The sequence below is a fragment of the Equus przewalskii genome, chromosome 18 (genome assembly GCF_037783145.1).
Source record: "Equus przewalskii isolate Varuska chromosome 18, EquPr2, whole genome shotgun sequence".
NCBI lineage: Eukaryota > Metazoa > Chordata > Mammalia > Perissodactyla > Equidae > Equus > Equus przewalskii.
This window is the reverse complement of record NC_091848.1, coordinates 4,499,429-4,526,507: the sequence shown is the minus strand read 5'-3', so window position 1 is coordinate 4,526,507 and position 27,079 is coordinate 4,499,429. Positions and strand designations below refer to the sequence as shown.

Below are 27,079 nucleotides of genomic sequence, written 5' to 3'. Positions count from 1 at the left end.
CAGAGAAATGGGAGGCTAAGACTGATTAATAAAGGAAAACTAGAGCTAAGATTTTAAAAGGCTTACATGAGAAATTAAAATGTAAAGCACCCAAATGAAAAGAAAAAATTGTGTTACAAATAATGTGATACTTTTTAAAGGTTTTAAAATATGTTTTCTTTAGTTCTACTTTTCTCAACAAAAAGCAAATGGGAATAGGGTTAACCAATACTAGAATTTTAAGAACAGAAAAGTGTTCTTAAAGGGAACAAGGACTGAGGAAGAAACAGAATTAATGAAATATAATCTAAAAAGCTTTGTAGATTTCAATCTGTAGATGTGACGACTTGCTCTTAGGGTACTAAAATAAATTGCCTAAGTCTCTTGATGACCACTTGTCCTAATCGTTTAAAACAAAATATCTATAATGTACAAAAATTACGATGATTTTTATTACGACTATCAAAAGAAAATAATCCTAGAAGTTACTGATCTGGAGGCTTAACTTCAATGATGGGAGGAGGGAGAAGAGTCAGTAAAAAACTAGGAAAATAAGATATAGTTCTCGGAACTATTACCTGGGCATTCAAGTGATTGGAAGGTCAATATTCCACACTTATTAATGAACCAGTGTCAACCTGTAAGAACGTAATGTTCCAAGGTGAACAGGATTCAATTTGTGGCGTAATGAGATTGAGAATGACCAATTAGCAGAACATGCTCTTTATAATTGGTGAGTGGTATCAAAGTAGGGCCACAATGGAAAGAACATGTATTCAAAAAGACATTGTTATATATTAGAACTGGTAGGGAAAACACAAAAAGAAATTCAGTAGAGTAACCTTCTATGAGGTTAGGTTAGCAAATCACACAGTCAAAACTACCCTTAAGATCCCTTAGAAAGAATCATGGAAACATAAATTGTAACATCTCTCAGGGAGTCCAACTCAGCCAGTCCTTCCTCCAGGACTGGAACAGACCTTTACTTTTCTACTGTGAATGAGATGAAGAAGCTGGAGCATGCTGTACAAAATCACATATCTTTCAACACCAAAATCACACCCATCATGGCAAGAGGTTCATAATATGAGAGGCACGAGATGACTGAGGAACAGCAGGTTCACATCTCACATCACAGTCTCGCTCCAGGAAGAGCACAGGGGAATCACTCATAACATGAAAGATGTTATATTCTCTCTCTCTCAATCTCTTTTTCTCTCCCCCCCTCCCTCCCTCCCTCTGTCTTCTTTCTCTCTTTCCACTCCTATGCCATCATGTGCATATGACAATAAACCACCACAGCTGAACAGGGTGAAAAAGATTTAGTTACAACAGCAGCTGACGGCAATGCAGCACTGATACTTTCAAAAGACAAGGTCAGTAAGAATTTGGCTCATTGACCCAACTTCCCAACACAATAGGCCAAAGTCACACTCTTACCATCTGTTCCTCTTCTACACTGGGACTATAATAAATACTCCCCTATCGTGGAGGATAGACACATCAAGGGGAGATGGAAACAGCACCACTCTACAAGTCAAGAGACCTGGGCTCTGAGATCAGCTCTACCCTACACTAGCTGTGTGAACAAGAACAAGTCCCGTGACTTTTCTAGGCCTCAGCTTTCTCTTTTCAGAAATATAAGCATATTATTCCAGACAGTGATCTCTCCAAGGTAATTTTCAGCTTTGGATTATGTCTCTATCTTGCACTGTATCATGTTTTGAATTCTTTTTTTCTGGTACTATAATAAATCTCTTGTGAAGTGTTACAGCCTAATACTTAAGAGCTTAGGCTCTGAAGTCCAATAAATCTGGGTTCAAATCCCAGTGCTGCCACTTTCTAATCGTGACATAGGGGAAGTTGCTAACCTCTCTGAGTTTCTGTTTTCTCTTTTAAAATGGAGACAATAATATCCCATTTGTAATAGGATAGCTGTGACAATAAATTAGATAATATATATAAATCACCTAGTACAGTGTCTAGCACATTGTAAGCTCTAAATAAGTGTTGTTATTGTTGTTGAGGATGATGATGTTGTTACTGGAGTAAAAATGTATTAAATGTCTGGTTAGGGTCCACTATCCATACGGTCTCCATACCTCCAAGCCCCGGGCCTTACCTACAGAACAGAAGAACGGGAAGCAAAGGACAACACCCTTGCCTCATTAGCTCCTTGTGCGAATCCACATGACTCTCCAAACCAAACCTTGTCCAAGGAATTGTGTCGATTCTGGCTTCAGGGTCTAGGACAGGCTTCCAAAGTACGGATAGTTGCCTGTGCTCACATGGAAATAGAAAACCTGTTTAAAACTGAGATCATCTGCCTACTTCAGAAAAAGTCAAAGGTTATCCGGGATTTTATTCTGCTATAAAAATCACATACTCTCTTCTTATCAATTTTTTTTTTAAGTTTAAAAGGTAGACTTAAAAAGGAAGGGAGAGAAAAAGAGATGAAAATGCCTAGGATCAAATTCTGCTAATATGTTCAGGACAAGAACTTTTATGCCATACAAGAGAGTTAATTAAAAATAAATTATTTTAAAAGGTATTGTGATAAGAAAGAACATAAAAGCATGTTTATCTTACTTAGCTTCTGTCCATCAAAGAGTAATTTAATCTCCAAACACAGAACCACTTCAACTTTAGAAAATATAACTCAGTGACAATGAAATGAGTATTAAAAATAACAAACCTGTTCTTCTAGCGAATATTAATCTAAGAAAACCTTGCTCTTATATGGTATATACTCTGTATCTATTTTGTGCAAGAAAAAGGATTCATTTGGCTGGTAAACTGCTTTAGCTGATGAGTCTTCCACTCATATTACTCATGGAACACAGTGAGTGTCCGCTGTTCGACCTATGTGCTCTACGTGGCATGAGTTTGAGTATATTTTATTCACACGTTACGCTGCTCTAATCTCAACTGATGTTTGTCCTCCAACACCATGTTCTTGATTTTTTTGTTGACTTTTACTTCACCACAGCTACTGGAAAATAAACATAACTTCAAAAGAAGATAGAAAATAAAGATGAGATCAAGTAAACATCTTAAAGCACTGATCTTGATTTGTCTTCCCCTTTGAAGGTAAGACAGGGCTCAGTTAAAAAGTAACAGCTACGGGGGCCGGCACTGTGGCCGAGTGGTTAAGTCTGCACACTCCGCTTCAGCAGCCCAGGGTTTCGCTGGTTCGGATCCTGGGCGTGGACATGGCACCGCTCATTAGGCCACGTTGAGGCGGCGTCCCACATGCTGCAACTAGAAGGACCCACAACTAAAAATATACGACTATGTGCTGGGGGGATTTGGGGAGGAAAAAAACAAAAGCAGAAAAAAAAAGATTGGCAACAGTTGTTAGCTCAGGTGCCAATCTTTAAAAAAAAAAGTAACAGCTAGAGGGTCTTGGTTCCCTAGACTCATCCTAAGGCCCCAAAATGGTTTTCTTTCCAGTGCAGGGTACCTAGGACTAAGAATAAGCGATGGGGTGTGACAATACAGATAGCAAAACAATTTTTAACTAATTAATGATTTTTAATTAATTAATATCAATTAACTTTTGAATAAATAAAAGAAAAACAGAAAAAAAACCCGAAAATCTTCCATGATTAGTTTTTACAATTTGTCTGTTGAGAGGAAAATCTGAGCACATACTGTTCCTGTGGATAGAGTTCTGAACCTAGAATTTGAAGATCTGATCCTATTTCTGACACTGCCTCCATAGCCTTTGAATATTTATTTAAGTTTTATCCCTCAGATTCCTGGCAACCTCAGCCAGATGTTGCAAAGAGCAGTTCGATAAAGTAAAAAGATATGAAATATCCCCTTCGTATAATACATATATAGGAAAAACTTTCAAACAGAGCAAAAAACAGAGAAAAATAGCATAGATATTAAACTTCAAGTTAAAGACCCCTTCCTATAGAAGAATGGTTCTCAAATTTTAGCGTGCAACAGAATCACCTGGAGAACTTCTTAAATGCATAAGACTCTCTCCCTGAATAGAATTTGCCTTTCTCACAAGTTCCCTGGTGATGCTAATGTTGGTGCTGATAGAGCTAATGAGGGCACTACATTTTGACAACATTGTTTTAGAATGCTGGATGGTACACCACATCCACCATCCACACTGTCTCCAGACCTGGAAGGGTTCGGGTAGATAACCAGCAATCAAACAGATTCTTATCCACCCACGCAATACCCAGTTTTCTCTCTCTCTGGCTTTCATTCATTCACAAGAAAATTTTATAACACCCTCAAGTTCATTTCATTATAAAGTGAAAGATGGATGCTTTCATTATGCAGGTTTCCCACAAACTCTAAGTAATAAGTTTCTTAATAAAGTTGATTACTTTTTGGTAGGCAGCCTCTCTTCCACTCATTATTGTCAATTCAAAAAGCTCACAAAAATTTGTATATGGTGCCTGTCTTTCCTTTTTTGAATTTAGTAATGCCAAATGCTGCAGTACTTAAAGTAAATACCAAGACATTTTGTAAATACAGGTAGCTTTCACATTACAGTTATACACTGTATAATGACATTTCATGCAACTATGGAGTGCATATGTGATGGTGGTCCCATAAGATTAGTACCACCATACAGCTTAGGTGTATAGTAGGCTATACCATCTAGGTTTGTGTAAGTGCACTCTATGATGTTCGCACAATGACAAAATTGCCTAACAATGCATTTCTCAGAACATATCCCCATACTTAGGCAACGCATGACTGTATTTTATACAAACTTGTGTATTTTGCTTAAGCATATATTATTATATCAAAGAAACTTAACTGCTCCCCTTCAATTATATATATATTTTTTCTGATACAAAAGTAATAGGAGATGACTCTGGGAAGATGGCAGAGTAGGGAGCACCAAGAATCTGTCTCCCCACTAAAACAACAATTACACTGGCAGAATCTGTCTGCTATAACTATTTTGGAATTCTGAACTGTGTTGGAGGCTTCCTACTTCCAGGGAAAGACTTGGACAATCAATTTCAGCTGTTAACACAGTAGCACCTGCCCATCCCCTACCTCCACCACATAGCAGGTAGTTGTGCACTTGTTCCTGGAACAGTCTGAACACAGCTTGTGGGAGCTAGGATAGGCAAAAAAAACACTGTCCTCCAAATAATGGGAATCTGTGGACCAGTCACTGACTGCTGCTTCTAATCACAGAGGTGCAGACAAAAAGGCAGGCAGCCATTGTTATTGCACCTCCCGCCACTGTTCCAAGCCCCTCCCCCTCTAGCTGAAGTGACTTTCAGGAGACTTAAAAAGCCAGTGCCTGGGGCCGGCCTAGTGGTTCAGTGGTTGGGTGCACACATTCCGCCTTGGCGGCCGGGGTTTTGCCGGTTCGGATCCCAGGTGTGGACATGGCACCACTTGGCAAGCCATGCTGTGGTAGGCATCCCACATATAAAGTAGAGGAAGATGGGCATGGATGGCTCAGGGCCAGTCCTTGTCAGCAAAAAGAGGAGGACTGACCATAGATGTTAGCTCAAGCTAATCTTCCTCGAAAAAAAAAAGCTAGCGCCCTTTTTTCCTTCTTCATTTTTCACTTTTCCCCATTTTGAAGCCACACGTTAAAGACCAGAACATTCAAAAACAACTGTATACACAAGGAAAATTAGAAAGTGACTTCACATGCCCAGGGAAAGGCTCAGAAAAGACCTGAGAAGACATTAAGTTTACACGTTAGGCTGATCCCTGGCACAGAGTTGGCCTACAACAAAAACATAAACAAAACCAACAACAAAAAATGGCAAACCCTGAGGAAGGGGGGAAATCTGATATCAAGTTACCACATTACTAGATTCAAGTGTCCTGTGTTCAACAAAAAAATCACAAGGCATACAAAAAACAGGAAAGTAAGGCCATTCAAAAGAAAAAAATAAATCGACAGAAACTGTCCCTGAAAATCTGCTAGACAAAGACTTTAAAACAGTTGTCTGAAAGATGCCCAAAGAACTAAAGGAAGATGTGGAGAAGGTCAAGAAAGCGACATGTGAACAAAATGGAAATATCAATAAAGAGATAGAAACCCTAAAAAGAAATGAGAAAGAAATTTGGGAGCTAAAAAGTACAATAATTGAAATGAAAAATGCACTAGAGGTATTCAAAGGCAGATTTGAGCAGGCAGAAGAATTAGTGAACTTAGATAGAACAATGGAAATTATTGAGAGTGAGGAAGACAAACAAAAAAGAGTGAAGAAAAGTGAACAAGAGTCTAAGGAATCTGTGGGACACCGTTAAGCAAACCAACATATGTATCATGGGAGTCCCAGAAGGAGAAGAGAGAATATTTGAACAAATAACGGCTGGAAACTTCCCAAAGTTGATGAAAGACATGAATATAAACATCTGAGAATCCCAATGAGTTCATCAAGCAAGATGAACTCAAAGAGTCCACTCACACTATAATCAAACTTTCAGAAAACAAAAAGCAAATCCTGAAAGCAGAGAGAAGTGAATCAATGCATACAAGGGATTTTTATTACAATTTAAAAAAAGGAAAAAGAGTAATAGACATTCACGTTAGAAAATTTAAGAAATACAGAAACACATAAAGGAGTCAATCAAAACAAACTATAATCCCCTTACCTGAAAATAGCTACTGTGAACTTTTTGGTGTACTCTCTTCTAGTCATTTCTAACTCATATAAAGACTACACTAAAAATTTATATCAATTTCCCCTACTTAGAAATTCTAAGAATGTCAAATATTCTTTTAGAAAGACTTAATAGGGGCCTCCCCCGTGGCTGAGTGGTTAAGTTTACGCACTCCACTTTGGTGGCCTGGGGTTTCACCGGTTCAAATCCTGGGCGTGGACATGGCACCACTCATCAGGCCATGCTGAGGTGGCGTCCCATATGCCACAACTAGAAGGACCCACAACTAAAAATACACAACTATGTACCGGGGGGCTTTGGGAGAAAAAGGAAAAATAAAATCTTTAAAAAAAAAAAAAAAAGAAAGAAAGACTTGATAACCTCATATTTTATCACATGGATGAACCATAATTTAACAGTACACATTATCTAGATGAACAATACAAAACACATGGAGAGTACAACTTCAGCCTTGGTCCACAGAGGAAGAGTATTTTACTCATGCATTGCTTCTGAAAAGGGTCTTTGCAACACCTTTTTAAATAACATAGCTGCCTGACCCACTATAACCATGGTAGGGATTCATTCCTCCATTGATATCCACCTATGCTTATCCAGAGTAGGTTCATCCAAGACAGTTTTTCTCTTCTACTTCAACTCATGGCAAAGACGGAAACAAAGTCCCACTGATTAGATGAATGGATGGATACATGGATAGAATTTGGTAAAGATAATACAGGTATAGATATAAATATAAACATATACCAATAGCACACATACGTATTTATAGTGTCATACATCTATCCATAATTCCTAGTATATTATAATTTTCCTTTGACTTGCTGTCTTTCTCATTAGAACATAAACTCTTAGAGAACAAGTGACATATCTTATCCAGCTTTATCCCTCCCACACACCCCAATATATGCCTGATATATGGTAGACCCTATTAAATGTTTACTGCATAAAAAATGAATGAAAAAAATGCCTGATATATAGTAGATCCTACTAAATGTTTACTGAATAAAAAATCAGTAATAGAAAATATCATCCTTAAACATAATAGCTATCATTTATTAAATATCTACTATGATGGCTAAATTTTATGTGTAAACTTGGCTAAGCTATGGTGTCCAGTTGTTTGGTCAAACCCTAGTCTAGATGTTGCTGTGAAAGTATTTTGTATATGTGATTAAACATCAATTTAATCAGTTATACATCATATATAATCAGTTGACTGTAAGTAAAAGAAATTACTCTCAATAATGTGGGTGGTCCTCATCCAATCAGTTGAAGGCTAAAGAGCATAGACAACTTTTCCAGAGAAGAAAGACTTCTTCCTAAGGACTGTAACACAAAAATCCTGTTTGAATTTCCAGCCTGCTGGCCTGCTCTACAGATTTTGGACTTGCCAGCCCCCACAATCACATGAGCCAATTCCTTAAAATTAATCTCTTAATATACATACACACACACACACACATCCTATTGATTCAGTTTCTCTGGAGAGGCCTAACTGACACACCAAATATTCCATACTTAATCTTTGGCAATGAATTTCATATACATTAGCTCTAGTCTCCACAACAATCTAACAAGGTGGGTGGTATTATCCATCTTTTTACAGATACGTAAGTGAGGCTTAGAGTGATTAATTAATTTGCCCAATGTTCCACAACTGAGTTCACAGGTAGCAGGACTGGGTCCAAACTCCAGTTTGTATGATTCCAGAATTCATGCCTTTCCTCTCATGCTCTCTCTCTTTTCAGAGTGACTGAAATGTTATCTAAAGCCTTTCAATTGTGTAACTTTGCAGACTATGATATTCAGTGTTAGTCCAGCGAGGGGAATGCCTTAGTGGTGTATATATGAGAGGCAGAGGAGGAACCGGCATCCACAACCAACACAGCAGATGCAACTCAAGCTTAACCACACAGATGCAAAAACGTCTTCTGCATCTGATGGTTGAATGTAAAAATGTTGAAAGAAAAACTAAACGTATAAAAAAGTAAATAAACAAGGCTTTTTGGAAAAAAGCTGTCTCTTTCCAAAATTCATTTTTAGGACATGCTAATTCCATATTCAGAAGGATCAAAAAACACACAAAAAGTTACTTAAATATTTAGCATCATAGAACTGTTTGAGGGTGAACTGTCTCAGATATCTAGCCGATGGAGAACTCTGGCTTTCTTTTGACAATAACAACAAAAATGGAAAAGTAAAATAGGTGTCATAAATAGGTATAGTTCACATACTATGCTAGAACAGTACCTTTCAAGCTCTCTTGTCAACCGTTTCTCTACAGTCATCAGAAAATAAAAGAAAACGTTATCTGTATAACGTCTCTAAAGAGGTGTCTGCCCTTTCTTTCTCCTGCATCTGTGTTCCTTACCTTGAATTTTCTAAGATACTACCAGGGAATGACCGAAAATAGTTTTTGAATGTGAAACAAGAAGACTGGGTTCCTCTAGATGAAAATGAATCTTACTCCATTTTCTAGAGATAACCAATATGAGAGACACCATTCCTAACAATTATGTTTCTGCTATATATTTGTAGCAATGGTTTCCAAATTCCAGGGCTGTAGAGTTATGGCAAAAGGTTCTGAAAATCCAAATGCACCACTGAGCATTGTTATAGGACTTAATAAATTAAATTAAAACAAACACTCTGAGAAATGCTTAATTTTTCAAATGGATAGATATGATTGTAATTGACTAAATCCAAACACATTTTATATATTTCTATTTTAAAGATTCAGAATTGATCTCACACATTTACCTCCCATCCTTCTAAAAAATCCTATGAACATGACAAAAATAACAAACAATAATTATAAGAAGAACTATGGCATCAAAAACTCGGGAAGCCATCCATACATTGGAAATTTTAAAGAATTTTTTGGAAGATATGAACAAATAAGATCAAACTTCTCCAAAAACAGGTTGGGGGGTGGCCCGGTTGCATAATGGTTAAGTTTGAGGGCTCTGCTTTGGAGGTGGCCCAGGGCTGGCAGGTGCGGATCCTGGGCATGGACCTACACACTGCTCATCAAGCCATGCTGAGGTGGCGTCCCACGTGCAAAGTGCAAAGGAAGATTGGCAAAGATGTTAGCTCAGGGCCAAGTGTCCTCACCAAAAAAAGAGGAAGAAGAAGAAGTATTTGAAGGCTTTACTATTTGAAGTTGTGCAAGTCTTAAATTGCTCATCACCAACAGACCAGAAGTTTAAAAAAAAAAAACCCGACCCAGATTAATCAAAGTTGTCTGCTACCCAAAAGAAGCACAGAAGTGACTTCACATCTTATGAAGTAAGGTCAACAGTTTTCCCCAAAAGATTCTTAAAAATTGGTCTGATCAGAATTCTAAGAAAAAAAGATTAGGACATAAAATTTTACACCCAGTCTTGATAAAAAAAACATTTTTCAACTATGCACAGACATCAATAAACATGTATGGAGGAACTACAACACATGAGGTGAGTTCCAAACACTGGAGATAAGGTGATCTATGAGCAGAGTCCTGAAGAAAGTGAAGGAGGGAGTCATGTTGAAACCTGGGGGAAAGCATTGAGACGGAAGAAAGGGCAAGTGCAAAGGCCTTGAAATAAATACTTGCTGCTATGGAGGAACAACAAGGAGATCAATGTGGCTAGAGAAGAGTAGGTAAGGAGGAGAGTCCTAAGAAACGATGAGTTCAGAGTTGGGAGCAGGTAGAGATCTCATAGGCCATTATAAGGATATGGACTTACAGTGAAACGGATGCTGGCTGGCTGCTGTGTGAATGGGCTGTAGAGGGCCAAAGGCGGAGGTGGAGAAGCCAGCTAGAAGGCTATGCAGTAATAGCAACAGATGGTAGTAGCTTGGACGAGGGTGGTAACTAGAATGGGAGGAAGAAACGGTCGGTCTAATTCTGGATATATTTTGCAAGGTAGAGCTTATGAGACCTCCCAATGAATTTGATAATCTCAAGATTTTATTTTGCTTGATGAACTAGATAACGCCAATGTTTTTGGCTTGAACAACTGGAATGCTGGATTTGTCACTTGATAAGTAATACTCAGGAAACTTCAGGTTTTGGTGGGGAAACTGGGAGTTCAGTTTGGGCATGTTAAGTTTGAGATATGAAGTACACAATAGGAGAGATGCATTCACCGGAGAGATCTGAGCTAAAGACGTACACTCTGGATTTGTACAGCCAGCATTTAAAGCCACGAACCTGGATGAGATCACCTAAGGAATGAGAGTAAACAGAAGGAAAGAGAGTTAAAGAACAAGCCCCGGGATATTTCAACATAAAGAGACTGGGGAGATGAAGAAAAACTAGCAAAGAAGTAGTGTCCGGTGAGCAAAAAGGAGAATCGAAAGAAAGTCACATCTCAGAAGGCAAACGAAGACAAGAGAAAGTGATAGTTTTTCAGTTGCTACAGAGAGCTTAAGTAAGATGAAGACAAAGAACGGACTGTTAGCCCTAGTGATATGGAAGTCACTGGTGATACCAATGATACTGGGCACTCATTTACCCTTTCTGGAATAATTACTTGAGGAAACGTTCCAACAAAATGAGAAGTTAATCCAAATAAAAAACTCAAGAAATAGATGTTACAGCAGGCATGAAATGACTGTAGGCAATTAACCCAGTAAAAGTCAAAGTTAAATATACGTATTATTATACTATGGCTGTAAATGTTCACATAATTGTCAAGAAAATGTTTTTAAAAGAGACAAAACATATCAGTAAAATATACCTACATGATAGTGATGTGGAAATAAAATTTCAGATTATTTCTATAAAATATGTGAAGAATTGAAGGAAGGGAGGAAGAAGAAAGGATAAATTAAAGCATGCTAAATATGTTTTCTTGTTTTTTCGGAGGTTACAGATATTTTTATTTTTGATATTGATAAAGTATATATGTATTGACTAAAAGGCCAACATTATAAAAAAGAAAAAGAATACATAATTTTCATGCATTTTTTTAAGAAACCAATAAAGTCAAACAAAGAAAATGAGGCTAAAATGAAACACACCAAAAAAATATCCAAAAACACAGAATAAAATGCTCTATCGTTTGAGCAATCAAAATAAAGGTTAATTTGTTAAATTTTTGTAAAGACCATCTGACTGAGTAAAAAGCTGTTAATATAAAAGACAACCTTAAAACCAAATGACACAAGAGGGTGGGAATAATGTATCTTGTATATAAACAGATTACCTATAGCTAAAATTAATATATATAATATAGCTATATTACACAATGTTCATATTACAGTAAATTCAATGCAAAAACATCAAATAGATCAAAGATATTTCATATTGATAAGAGGTATAATCTAAGAAGGCATAATAACTACAAACTTTTATACAACAAAATACACAGTATTAGATTACATGAAATAAAAAGTAACAAGTATGAGAAGAATGTCATGAATCCAAAACGTCAGTAGGAGACTCTTGTCTCAGAATTTGTTAGCTCCTCAGGCAAAGAAAAAATATGCAAGGATCAGAATAATCCAATTAATAAACCTGATCAATAAACAAGTTTGTGCCTTTGACTCCTTAGAAAATTCATCCACATTTGAATATTCAATTCAAATATCCATGGAACATTTATAAAAATTGATCATGTAATAGGCCACAAAGAAAATCTTAATAAATCCCTAAACTAAGGATGGTTCAGTTATTTTCTCTGACCCAAAGGCAATACAAACAAAAACAACTTGATAACAAAAATCATCTAACGAATTACAGATTCTGACAACTAAAAATTAAGTCCTGAGCCAATGAGAAAATTAAAGCTCAAGTTACAAACGATTTGAAATTAATAACACAAACACTACGCATTCAAATCTAAGAAATGAGGCCAAAGCTGTACTCAAGGGGAAACCAGTTCCTCAGCCTAAAATGTGTTTGCTTTCACTCTTTGTATTTTGACATCCAATTCATTAAATGCCTCCATCTTGTCAAAACCATTCTGGACCCTTTATCTGGCATTAATTTTCCTACATCTGTACTTCCCCAGCACCTTTTAAAATCACTTTATTTCACATTTACATCATTCTGTGCGACTTTACAGACACTTGAGTTCATGTCCATCTCAATTCAGTGGACCTCCCACTACTAGAGTGTAGGACTATGCTTTACCACCTTTCTACCAACTCCAGGCACAGCGCTGTTAGAGTCACTGTTCTCTAACGAGAAAGGGCACAGATTTGGAAGGTAAGATAGACCTACGTTAGCATCCCAGCTCTGTTATTTTCTAGCTATACGACTTGGGGCAACCTGCTTTAACCATCTAGCTCCTCCTTTGTCTTTTATAAGTGGAACTAGTATCATCTATTTAGTAGGTTTACAGAATAAAACAGTATCTGGAACATAGCTGGTACCAGATGAAGGGAAACTATTATGAACATTAGTAAGTTAAATGAATAAAGGAAAAACCTAAGAATATGCAGAATATGGATATTGGAGTGAAACAGAGGTATCAAATCCTGGTTCTGCCAGTTACTTAACAGTGTGATCTTCAGCAAGTGACTTAACATCTCTGAGTCTCCTTCTCCTCATCTGTAATTAAGTAAAATTTAGAAACTGGGAATAAGAAACACTTAGTAGGGAGCCTGGCACACAGTAAGTGCTCATAAATAGGTCTTGTTGTCACTCCCACATTGCCTCAATTACAGGTCTTCATGAATGTCTGCCGAATTGAATGTATCTTTACTGTTAGAATCTCATTTGGATTGGCTTGGTCCCCTGATAACCCAATAAGGGCCAGAAATGATAGCCAGTTATCAGTTTAGCAAGGCAGGTGCTCAAGAAGGCCCAGTATGTGACTTCAGCAGGGGTCAGAGTAACTGAGGGCTCACAGTTAAAAAGCAATCTTGTATGAGGTTGTCTTGCTGAGTAATTTGTTAGGAATCCTTTTCATGAAGCTACCTCGTTAAAATTGACTCCAGAGCAACTTCTGAGAGAGCCCTAGGCAGGCCTCGCTTCTCATTAATGTAAATTAAATTCCTCAGAGACATTATGAGTCTCCCCACCTGACCAACAGTGTTGACATCTACCGGATTTCCCTCTGACCTTTCTGAACTTAAGGAATACCTCCAAATATTAGCTATGAATAAGCTATTATTTTTGTTTTTACTCCGCAACTATCCTTGAGAGTAAAGTGATTTTTGTCTACTTTATTTTTCAGAATGACTCTTAATTTAATGTGTCACCTTCCATTATATGCTTAAGAACACATGAGGCTCTGCATGCCAAGAGAGGAGCAAGTGGGACACCAATGAAAATTCTGGGGCATTATCTTTATTGGAGATCTTTTTTCCTTTATCAAATAAAGATGGGTGATTTTTTTCCTTCCTTAAAATCAAAGCTAAAAATCTTTCATTTGGTTTCTCAAATACAAGATATGATATTAAAGGTATATTAAAATATCACTGCTACTCCATTTTGTTGGTACTAATGGATTTCATTAAATTATCCAGTTGTAAAATGTTGAGAGAGAGAAAGGTTCTTGCTAAGTGTGGGACTGGGTGGAGGTGGGAGGCTAAGAATGTTGTCATTAAAATATGGAAACATGAATGTTCACCAGGGATAGCGGAGACTGAAGCTTTCAGCTCTGCCATTTCCCTGCACCCAGCTGTCAGTCTTTCTAATTACCACAGTGCCATTCTGGCAGATGAACTTTATGAATTATAGAATCTTAGAGTCAGAGGCATCTTTGAGATCACCTAATACAACCCACATATTACAGATCTAGAAAATGAAGTCTGGAGAAGAGAAGTCCTTTGCACAAAGCTTTAAAGCTCATTAGCTGTCAGAGCCAATGCTAGCACTGAGCTCTCTTATTCTCTCTGCCATGTTCCACATGCCTTAAGACAGTAAGGACCACCTCCACCACAGAGGTGCACGGAGGGGTCACAGCAGAAGACTAAGAAGAACAAAGAGGAACTACCTAGTCAGAGACTTCAGGATTACCGTCATCATCTGATAATGAATCTTTACAAAAGTCAGTAATAAAAGAAATGTCAGCCATTCACTGTGCCTAGACGAGTAATCATTATAGCTGTACGAGGTGTTAACAGTAAAGGCAGGGTACACACTAAAGCCACACTTAGTGGAAGCACGCAAAGATTAAAACACAAAAAGTAAAGCACTATTTCTACTTGGTCACAGAACCGTTTGATTATCTAAAATTTCCAAATGACTTTCTAATAAGGCCAAACAAGATCATAATGAAGCGATTGTTATTAATGTCAACTTAAGTTATGATTCTGTCAAAATTTCCATCATAACTCCAGGCAAAGCTATCAGAAACACAAGGCTCTCAGCCAATAAATATCTTTTCTTTTTTACAATATTATAAAAAATGATTTTTATCATTTTAAAACATTCTAGCAGTGGAAAATGAAATGTGAAGCATCATTTCTCACAATAGCTCCTATGCTCACTTTTTAAAGGGGTAGGAAGCGGGTAGGAAGGCTCTGATTACCATCTTGAACATGTCATCAATCTTTAAGACAATCCATTTTTATCCAAAAAATTAGTTTGCTCTGAGTAAATAAACTTCCTTTTTAAAAATAAATAGAATTTTTGAGGAGTTACTTGCCCAAGACTCAGCTCTTAATGTTGAATACTTAAATATGATCACTAGAGAAAAAAGGACAATAAGATCTAAAAATTATGACTTTCAAAAAAGATGTGCAGCAGAACTGACTTATAAAATAAACTACAATCCTCTAAAATATCACCTTTTTCCAACCTCTCAAATTCCAGTTAAAAGAATATATACTAAAAGGCACTTGAAATTAAAGATATTTTCCCCACACTATTGTTTGAACTCTAAGTAAATAGCTCAAAGTAAACTTATAAGGAAGGAATTGAGAAACAATACTTAAAAACGCATCTTCCCCCAGAATCAACTTAACAAATACTACTGAGTAACTACAATGTACAAGGCTTTCTCCTAAATGCTGTAGGAGAGCAGCCCCAGAAGGAGCTCTTAATCTAGGTCTGGACCAAGTACAGAAAGATAACAGCACACCAACCTGGTGAGGGAGGGAGAGGGGAGTCAGAGCAGCGTGAAGAAGAAGAGAGGGGCTTCAGGGAAGGGTGAGACGTTGAAAGAGAAGAGGAGATGGCAAATAGACTGCAGCGTTTCTTGGTCCTAAGGTATCAGTTTAAAAACTTGGGGGCGGGGTGGGGGATCCTGCCAACAATATTAGACCACTTCACACTGCCTTCAGGCTACACTTTATAACTTACAGAACATTTTCTCCCCCCCCCCCTTCTTCATGAACAGATATTGGGAGTTTGGGGTGACACTCTTGATGTGCCTACTGAGAAAACATACCCAAAGGACCAGGGACCCCAAACAAAACAAAGCACTCTTTTATAAATTTCTCAGAAATTCTGTGAGCATTACATTCTAAAATACAGAATGGATAAGTATTGTTCCCATTGTATCGATCACGAAACAGGCTCTGCAGGGATAACGACATCCCAAACGAAAACAGCAAGTGAACAGCAGCAGGGCAGGAACTCAGCCAAGTCTTCCAACGGCGCGTGGAGCGCTTTCTCACCCGCTCACCAACGTGAGGACGAAACTCAGAGTCAGGCTGCACCTGCACAGTCAAGTCCCAAGTTACAGCGAACCTTGTTCTTAAGCAATAATGCTAATGTGTCATCAGATACAAGCTATGAAAACTTCCTTTTCCTCCCCAAGGCTCAGTATAATAAAAGGCATGGGAGAAAAAAGTAGAAGACATGTAGTTTAGCAAGAAGGAATAAAAACAGATAAGTTAACAAGTTCTTATGAAATGAATTAAAATATCATAGGACTCTAGAATTTCAAAATCTTTAGATCCACACTTCTAAACTGATCATGATGCCTGACTGTGGGAAAATCAAATCTGCTGAATTTGTTATTGAGTATATGACTTACTCCCCCCAAAAAAGTATACGAATAAAATGGGCAAAGCCAACATGCGTTGTGGTGTTGATGTTGCTGCTAAATAAGATCCCACATCTACTGAACCAAAGAACGAATAATAAGCCAGGACCTGGGGATTCGGGGGTTCCTCTCTCAGCTCTGCCACCAACCGGCTTTGTGACCTGAGGCAAAGGACACCTCTCGAGGCCTTTGTTTCTGATATGAGACATGAAGCAACCCAATTAGGTGATATTTATGGGTCAAATAAAAATGGCAAGCAATAGGATATATTGGAGTATACGAGGAAGCCATTTGGTATAAACCTAATTCAGCCTGACTTGGTTTTATTCAAAAGGGCCTGACTGTGGCTATTGAGCACGCATTGTATATCTGCTTAGACATTTCCTATGTCCAGAACAAAGGCCCTTGAGATAAAGATGCAACTTCCCCCCACATTGGCATTTCCTTAGGAATAAGCATCTTTCCTTAGGCTAGGAACTGATTGCTGCACTCACCTTTGACCACCCAGCTCACCTGTGACCACTCAGCTGGAGACAACAGACTGCCACCCTGCTGTGTTCACCGAGACAGGAGACCTACCTGCTGTTTCCATCAATCGCTGTGCCGACAGAGCAGTCTCGTGACTATTGTAAAAGGGACATTTCAATCCTATGTGAAACATCCTCTCTGGGGGTATATAACCATTCTGTGCACCCCACTTCTTTGGTGCCCTTTATTCCTTTGGGAAGAAAGGCCCCAGGCCATGGTCCTCAGATTTCAGCTCAGAATAAACTCACCCAAATTTTCATTTATAGATTGGTTATGGATTATTTTCGTCAACACAATTAGGTGATATTTATGGATCCTTCTTTCTAAAATTGAGTCTATTAATTCTCAAGCTTTTGGACATATGAGAGGCAACTCAAAAGACTATACAGGCCATTTTCATCTAACAGAATATAATAAAACATGCACATTTGAAAACACAGAACAGATAAGTCAAGCTCCACAAAATCAACATAAGACTCAATACTCACACAGCACTTGGGTGTCCACAGAGCACTTTCATGTTTCCTCCACCCCTAGAAGCCGCACTCATAAATACTTGCAAGAGAAACAGAAACCAACGACCTAAACCTTTCTTGCAATGCTGGAGATATTAAAATAGCACCAGAGTGTCAGTGGAGCATTTGTAAAGGTCCTAGAAGTATCTGTTACAAATGATTACCCAGGGCCCATCATTGTTTCACTATGGCAAAATTTATAAAACAAATTACACAACTCAGCTAAAATGGCCTCTCAGTATACTCTTGTTTTAAACTACAACAAAGGTTCAAGATGATTTAAAACTCTGAGGGTCAAGCCTTTACTTTGGGACCACTGATCAATTTGTTAGGGCAGGGTGCAGGGGATACTCTTGGTCTGTTGGTTTTATTTAGAGCACTCTATAAATAAAAACATTTCATTCACTTTCACCTTCAAATTTTGACATCTGGAGACTGGTTTGTGGAATCTGGAAAATGACACATGAGACCAAACAGGAAATGCTATTTGGTTCATGTCCCAAGGATATTATTTAACAAAAATGCTGAGTGAGCCATTTCAAAAGCTCAGCTGGAGGGAAGGCATTCACTATAGGCTATTTATGATGCTTTCAGAAACGTCTCAGGAGGTATAAATTTTGGCAACTTATACACATTCCTTTAGGCATTTCCCTATATTGGTTCCCTGCCTTCTATGTAGAGAAAAATTTTATCCAACATAAAAAGGAGAGAGAGATGTTATAATTTCCAACAGAAAGTATATGCATTTGGATGATGAGAGGAAAGCAATTGCAGTGTATTTTGAGGTACTTGGTCTGGAAGTGAAAACATCTTCCTTCTAAGAATTACTCAGCGGGGACGCCCTGTGGCGGAGTGGTTAAGTTCGAGGGCTCTACTTTGGTGGCCTGGGGTTCGCCAGTTTGGATCCCGGGTGCAGACCTACACACCAATCATCAAGCCACGGTGTGGTGCCATCCCACATAGAAGAACTAGAATGACCTACAACTAGGATATACAACTACATATTGGGGCTTTGGGGAGGAAAAGAAAAAGAGTAAGCTAAGCTTGCTAACAGACATCAGTTGGGGCCAATCTTCCTCACCAAAAAGAAAAGAAAAAGAATTACTGAAGACAGCCTTCTTTGGCCTACTGCATGATGCTACATTTAACAAGCATTGATTATTATTTTATATGTATATACATATTATGTATATGTATGGAGATCTTTGTCAAAATACCAAACAGATCAAAGAGAGAAATACAGTTATACAGCCAAAAGAATAATGATTTCTACTGAAATGATCGATAATTATCATCAATAAATTCCAGGAATCTAATGATTAATTGTATTCTCCCCTGCTTCTTCTTCTCCTACATGTTAACATGTAGTAAAAACTTGAATTTTATCCTCTTTCCGATCTCTCAAAAAAGTCTTAAGAACCTAAGAAACAAAAGAAACAACCAAGAGAAGTATATCAGTTGCAGAGCAGATCCTTGATAATCCTGAACCAAACTACCTCTTTGTTTTATTTAAATTTTAAAAAACCAAACCTCAATCTGTAGCAGAAAGGTGTTTACACATTGCATTGTTTGGTCGGAAGATATATTAATGTGGGTTTAAGATATTCCTATCAATGTAAATTGGGCTTAAAAATGAGCCTGTAACCTCTCAAGCACACTGCCCTCGCACGATGACAGTCCAGGCACGGTACACCCTATCCCAATGGTCTGCTGCTATTCTGGAGGGGAGCTCTAACTTACTCCGCCTTTGCTTACATGGCGTATTTATATTTTTCTTCACAACTTTTTAATAAAGTTTTTCCTGCAAAAGTTTAGCAATTAGGGATTAGGAGAATGTGAGCCTTAATTGTTCACGCACCTGACCGAACGATTTCTAACACCACAGGTTGGGTCAGAGAAAGGGTGGAGATGGGGAGTGGGAAGTTGGAGGGGTGGACAGGAGACATCAGACTCCCAGGGAGCCTCATCGCTCCTACCCTTCTGAGCACCTGTCCCACCCCTACTGGAGAGTCTGATATGCTGGAAGGGGAAGTGGTAAGGAAAAAAGGTCCACAGGTAATAAGAATGCTGACCCTGACAACTGGAAGAGAACATCTTTGAGAGGTATAATATAAACTCAGGGAACAGAGGGTTCTGAGGTCCAACAAGCTCAGGAAATACCACACACTAATCTCCCTCCAGGGGACTCACATTGCACATTAGCACAGTAAGCCTTCAGAGAAGTTTAGGAGTAAAGAAACCTGTTTTACTTTATTTAATAGTGCTAAAATCTTTTCTTTTTTTTTTTTTTTGAGGAAGATTAGCCTGAGCTAACATCTGCCGCTAATCTTCCTTTATTTGCTGAGGAGGACTGGCCCTGAGCTAACATCCATGCCCATCTTCCTCCACTTTGTATGTGGGATGCCTACCACAGCATGGCTTGCCAAGCGGTGCCATGTCTGCACTCAGGATCCGAACCTGCAAACCCCAAGCTGCCAAAGCGGAACGTGCGCACTTAACTGCTGCACCACTAGGCTGGCCCCAATAGTGCTAAAATCTTACTCATCTATTAAGCTTTCTCTCAACACTAATTTGGGAAGATAATTTAGAAATCCTGAAATAGTTTTGAAAATGGCCCTATTCCATTGTTTGGGGGCTCTGTGCCAGATTATACGTGTACTGGCACCATAGTACAGTGATCAGATTTTTAAGAACATCCAGAAAAAGCTACATTTTATTCAAGTACAAGGGTATTTACTTGGCAATGGTGTCAGAGTGATCATTAAGTGTATCAGTCTACTCAAAAGCCACCATTAGCACTGCTGAAACTATCTGGACCACCGGGTCCCTTACAGCATATGGGCCATGAAGCTAAAATAGCTGCCTAACCCTTACCGTCCCTGGAGAAAGAAGGCCACTTGCTAGTCCTTAAATGTCTTTTCTTTCTTATCTCCATACCTTTGCTCTTGCTTTTTGCTCTGCCTGGAACATGCTCCCCATTATTAGGTCTCCAAGTGTCAGTCTTACTAACCCATGTAGACCTACCGACCTAAACGCCAGTTCCTCCACACAACCCTTCCAGACTGTCCAAGATTGGCTGGCTTCTACCTCCTTTAAAACCCTCCAACCACTGTGGACATCTCTTAAAGCAACAATCATATTCTCGTTACATAACCACACGTCTTTGAAACTCATCCTCCAACTAGGGTGGTAAACTCTTTAGGGACAGGAACTGTGTCTTCCCCCTATATAGATGAAGAAATTTAGGCTTAGAAAAACGTAGTAAATTGTCCAAGGTCACGTAACTAGTAAGCGGCAGTGCTGGGATTCACACCAGATCTGTCTAAGCCCCAAGCCCAGGCTCTCTCCCCTATCCACCGCCCTCCTCCACCTCTGAAACAGCAAGCCAATGGTTCCCACGGCAACAGGAAGAACGTAAGTCACCTCCTTGCTGGAGACAGGCAGCATGAAAGTTCCACCTTCTGCCCTAACTCACCGCCTGGCTTCTGACTCAATGTTTTAAGTCTACCTTCCCCTTTCAGACCTTATTTGTCGTAATGAGAAATGTAACTGTTTTTTAAAAAGAGCTTGATGGAAAACTGTAGGCTAAACAAAGTTAAACATGTTGGTTGCTTACTGCAGGATTTTACAGATCATTTAATATGCTGTGCAGCATTATACATCATTTTTATATATATATTTTAGCAGGCACAGGATATTAATACAAATTTTGTTATATATCGTGGAACAGAACTATCCTTCATAAATTTCATGTAATTCAATTGAGCAGTGCCTCGTAACAAAGAGCTTTATTTTAACAGCATCATTTTCGCAATATAATGCATGCACAGCAACAAATTCATTTCAAAATTGTTTAATAACATGCACCTAAATAAGAAATCTCACAACCAAATACTATGGGATTTCATGTTACTAGGATTTAAAGCTAGCACCAACCTACTTTGTGCCAGCAAGTGAGTGATGAAGTGCTACCCACACGATGTCTGACACTGAATGAGGGAGCCACGTGGACCTACACTGGCTTCACTCAATGATTAATACAGGTTCACTATATTTAGTTTCTACTTGAACGTTGAACCTTTTCTTCCCCATCTCTGAACCCCGGTAAGGACATGGGATAAATTCAATGACTAAAACTCAAGAAGTTTTGATGAATGAAACATGAGAACAAGACTGACTCTTCTAGGAGAAAATGAGACTTTTTCCACATTAAGTCTAAAATAACACTGGTAACCTCTGAGGAGGGCAACTGGGTGACCTGGGGGCAGCAGTGGGAGGGACACCTTTCATTTATACACTTTTGTATCTGTAGGGGGTAGAACTGTGTTCCCAAAAAGAGATATGTTCAAGTCTTAACACCCCCTCATATCTGTGAAGGTGACTTTATTTGGAAAGTGGGTCTCTGCAGATATAATGAAGTTAAGAAGAGGTCATGGTAGGTTAGGGTGGGCCCTAATCCAATGATTAATGTCCTTATAAAAAGAGAGAAAATTGGATAGAGACACAGCTTGGGGCACACAGGGAGGACTCTGCGATGACAGAGGCAGAGACTGGAGTGATACAGCTGCAAGCCAAGGAGCACCCAGGATTTCCCCCAACCAGCGGAAGCCAGACCGGCAAGGAAGGATTCTTTCTTAGAGCCTTCAGACAGACCACAGCTCTGCCAGCACCTTGATTTCAGACTTGTTGCCTCCAGAACTGCGAGAGAATAAACTGCTGTTGTTTAAAGCCACCCACAGTTTGTGGTACTTTGTTATGGCAACTCTAGGAAACTATGCTACCTTTGAAATTTTACACAATGTGACTCTACCATGCATTCAAGAATTAATCAAATTAAAATAAGACAAGCTCAAGATAATGAAAACACAAGCCACAGACTGGGAGAAAATATTAACAAACTATATACCCGATAAAGGACTGTTACATAAAATATACAAAGAACTCTCAAAACTCAACAATAAGAAAACAGACAACCCAATTAAAAATGGCATAACCTTAACAGACACCTCATCAAAGAAAATACACAGATGACAAATAAGTGTATGAAAACATGCTCCACATCATATGTCATCAGGGAAATGCAAATTAAAACAATGAGATACCACTATACACCTATTAGAATGGCTACCCTCTAGGACGCAGACACCCCGTCAAATAAATGCTGGAAAGGATGTGGAGCAACCAGAAACTCTCAATCATTGCTGGTGAGAATGAAAAATCATACAACCACTTTGGAAGACAGTTTGAGAGTTTCTTACAAAACTAAGCATACTCTTACCACACAATCCAGCAATCACACTCCTTGGTTTTTACCCAAAGGAGCTGAAAACTATATGCACACAAAAACCTGCACAAGGATGTTTATAGCACTTTATTTATAATTGCCAAAATTTGGAAGCAACTAAGATGTCCTTCAGTACGTGAATGAATGAACAAACTTTGGTACATCCAGACAATGGAATATTAGCACTAAAAAGAAACGAACTATCAAGTCATGAATAGTCATGAAGAACACTAAATGCATATTACTAAGTGAAAGAAGCCAATCTGAAATGGTTACATACTGTATGATTCCAACTATATAACATTCTGGAAAAGGCAAAACTGTAAAGACAGTAAAAAGATCAGTGGTTGCCAGGGGTTAGGGTAGAGGGAAGGATGAAGAGGCAGGGCACAGAGGATTTTCAGGGCAGTGAAACTACTCTCTATAATACTATTATGGTGATACATGTCATTACACATTTGTCCAAACCTACAGAATGTACAACACCAAGAGTGAATGAACTCTAATGTAAACTATGGACTTTGGGTAACAATGATGTATCAATGCAGGTTCATCAGTTGTAAGAAATGTACCTCTCTAGTGGGGGATGTTGATGATGGGGGAGGCCATCCATGTGTAGGGGGTATGGGTATACGGGAAATCTCCGTACTTTCCACTCAATTATGCTGTGAATCTAAAACTACTCGAAAAAATAAAGTCTCATAAAAAAAGTATTTTTAAATCATAAAGTAAGCCAAAAGTTATGCCCTTTTTTATATTACAGTTTAGTAATCAAATGGAACCCATGACGAAAATATGTATACTTTTCCTCAAAGCTTTACATGTTCCTTTGTTCACTCAAACTTCAACTAAGTGCTACGCTGTGCCAGCTGTAGTAGCCTGGGAAAGGTTCTAGAGAATCCAGAAATCAGCTACTTCCTGTCCTTTAGGATGATGTCTACTCTAATAATCATAGAGGAAACAGATTACATCAACTCGTAGGGAAGGCATTAGTCAGGTATATTGAGGAATTAAGATTAAGATCAGGGGCCGGCCCCGCGGAGGAGTGGTTAAATTTGCACGCTCCGCTTCGGTGGCCTAGGGTTTTGCCTGTTTGAACTGTGGGAGCGGACATGGTACCACTCATCAAGCCATGCTGAGGTGGCATCCCACGTGCCACAACTAGAAGGACCCATAACTAAAAATACACAACTATGTACCAGGGGGCTTTGGGGAGAAAAAGGAAAAAATATATATATATATATTAAGATCAAATTTTTAAGTGCTATTTAACCATAAATATGAGACAGATGATCTTTCTCCTTCCCTCTATTCAAAGATTAAGGATATGAAATATAAATTAATTACTTGACTGGTTCAAGATGCATCTCGAGAAAATCGGACACAAATTAGAAGAGACGGATGTCACTGAATATGTACCATGGCATGAAAACCCTTTCAAGAATTCTGAAAAGGAAGAATAAATATTAAAAAGACAAAACACTCGAGAGAATAGTTGAAAATGGAAGCAGATCCTGAAATCATTAAAACTCTAGTGTTAAGAGAATGAAAACTGGAGAAGAATGAGCCATGCTGGAGGATTCTACCATCTTAAGAAAGAAGGGGAGGAGTGTCTTAAAATTATTCTGAAACGATGCTGGTCAAGAACAGAATTATGTACAAATCAGACTCCACACACTTCCTCACACTGTCTTCTCTCCTAACCTTCTGTCTTTATGCTATTGCCAAATTAAGAAAAAAAAATTGATAACTCCATTTCCAGAATTGACAGCATAATTCAGTTGTTACCTTAGCATGAAAAAAACTGGAAGAAAACATTTAAAAGAAATGGTGTCCTCTCTTAGAACCAGTTCCTCAATCTTCTTAGAAGTAAAAATAGAACAAAAGTGAAAGATATCATATAACGTGTGTCTTCACATTCAAAAGATTATTGTTGAATCCTGTGTTAAAATTTTGGCAAAAAAATAGTAGCCTCCTCCCTAGGGCCTAACTACATGTATGCATTGGTATGCTGCAAGATAGAAGAACAATACCTTAGAAGAGTGGTATTTTTAAAATGTTGCTGAAAAAGTGGGAAAAAAATAACAAGCTGCTCTCTCTATTAAGAATCACATGCAACAAGCATTTAAAAAATTACCATAAAGTAAAACAAAGACCTACTGTCCTATGAAACACACGGTAAGTTTCACTATATCCCCAAATCCTAAGATCACTGTATTTGGGGAGATGAATGTGTATCATTAGAAGAGAATGGAGGAAAATCTGGTTTGGAGAGGAGGACTTGTGGTAACTTGGTCCTGCTCAAAATGCCCCAATTCAACTTGATTAGATCAACCTAAAAATTATTAGAAAATTAGGAGCTGGTTTCAGCAAGGGACAGAAATACATTAGGAAAACTTTTTCTTCTGTTTGTACTGGTATTTGATAGAAACTTCAAATGCATTTAAGTAACAACTCCTTGCTTTCAAAACAACCACCACTGCAGAATGCTATTTCTGCAGTAATATGAAGTAGGAGGAACACATATTGGGAGTAGAATAATTTGGACTGCTACTGACTTAACAGCAATGAAACCTCCCACTTTGCTGCAGGAAACATTATGACAAATCCCCGTCTAGAGGATGGAAAAACCTTATTCATTTCTTCTCCAGAAATGTATATACTCAATCAGCAAGTGTTCTTCTCAAAAGCACCAAATAACCGTTTCTCAGGAAGCTTGTTTTCTGAACTCTTCACCCTACATTACTTCTGAATTTTTCTCCTCTCCATTTCCCTAATTTTAACTTAATTGGTTGTGAATCCAAAAACATGTGTTTCCTATTTGCATTTGGCTACAGAAAACAATTCTTAACGTACATTAGGGAATCTAGGGGCAAATGCTGGAAGCAGGAGAACGATAAAAGATAAAACAATAATGGTCAAAGCAAAAGCAAGAATGCTGTTTCTCTCCTCCTACTGTTGCCAAGAAGATGGTATAAATTTCCTCTCCTTTTGGAAAATTACCTAATTATAGGAAAGAGCAGGCTTTCTGCTTATGATACCAAATGTGGATATTTTAAAGAGTGCTACAAGCTGTCCTCTTAAAATGGGGCAAGGAAAGAGAAGCGTGTGTAACTGCAGCACGTGCGTGACGACAGGAAGCACCATCTCCACACGCATCAATCATACCCTTGTCATCATCTCTCCATTCCTGACCTCCCAGAGCAGTTACAAATTGTGGTCTCCAGATCAGCAGCATCAGCACCAGCTGGAAACTTATTAGAAATCCAAATTATCGGGCCCCACACTAAACTGCAGAATCAGAAACTCTAGGGGTAGGACACAGGAATCTGTTTCAACAAGCATTCCACAGATTCTGATTTGATTAACCATGTCCCACAGGAACCTACTATCTGCCAATTCTTTCCGGCTTTTAATCATATGTTGCCAGAATTGTTACTAAACATTTTCACGTGTATACCTTCTCCAACTAATTTATAAGATCCTTGGGGCAAAAGTTCTCTCTCTTCCCTTGTCCCCTTTGCTTTCCCTGACCCACCAGTACCTTCCACAGAGCTAATGAGCTAAAGGAAACATAATAAGCATTCAGACTGACAGGAGCAGGGGAGGGGCCTTGGGGAGAGTTCTCCCTTTTTGAATGTGATACTCCATCCAACTGAGATTATCTATTTCCCTTAATTATCAGCTAGAAATAAAAGGCCCTAGTTCTCCAATTTACAGTCTAGAGAGGATTCATTCATTCTTGGGATGGAACTGCTTAGCTTCAGAATTTGGATAATCCAACTGGAAAACAAATTAAAATTGCATAAAATATTTCCCCCAACAGCTTGGCGACCTCAAACAGAGAGGGGAGGAAGAAGAGGCTGCACTTCTTTCTCAGAAGCACCCGGTGGGGCCAGATACATGGGAAGGTTCCTGAGTTACCCCTGTGGCAGGATGTAACCTTCCAAACTCTTTTAATGTGAAATGCTGTTTTTGTTTGCCTTCTCTTTCTTAGCTACATTCAAAACCTGAAATGCAAATAAATATTTCCCTGCACACAGGTGCATCACTCTCCTTGAGCAAAGCTGAACTAGTTGCTCAGTTGCTAGCAGACTTAGGTTCTGAGTTTAACAAATGTTGGGAGCTTAGCGGTGGATCCTGGGGAGGATCTAACCACAGGGGAATTCCTCCACCTGGCATAATAAATACACGGAATTTGCTCAGAT

At 38.6% G+C, this 27,079-nt stretch overlaps 1 protein-coding gene across 4 annotated transcripts in view; it reads right to left on the bottom strand.

The window, feature by feature from the left end:
* Nucleotides 1–27,079, bottom strand: part of PPM1L (protein phosphatase, Mg2+/Mn2+ dependent 1L) — a 215,868-nt gene that overhangs the window by 121,588 nt on the left and 67,201 nt on the right. The window contains exon 1 of one of the 4 annotated variants that reach the window (XM_070583055.1): nucleotides 17,561–17,684. The exons of the other annotated variants lie outside the window; for them this stretch is intronic. The gene's annotated coding sequence lies outside the window, so the exon portion shown is untranslated. Of the gene's footprint in view, nucleotides 1–17,560; nucleotides 17,685–27,079 lie in introns of those variants that run through there. 4 annotated transcript variants of the gene reach the window in all.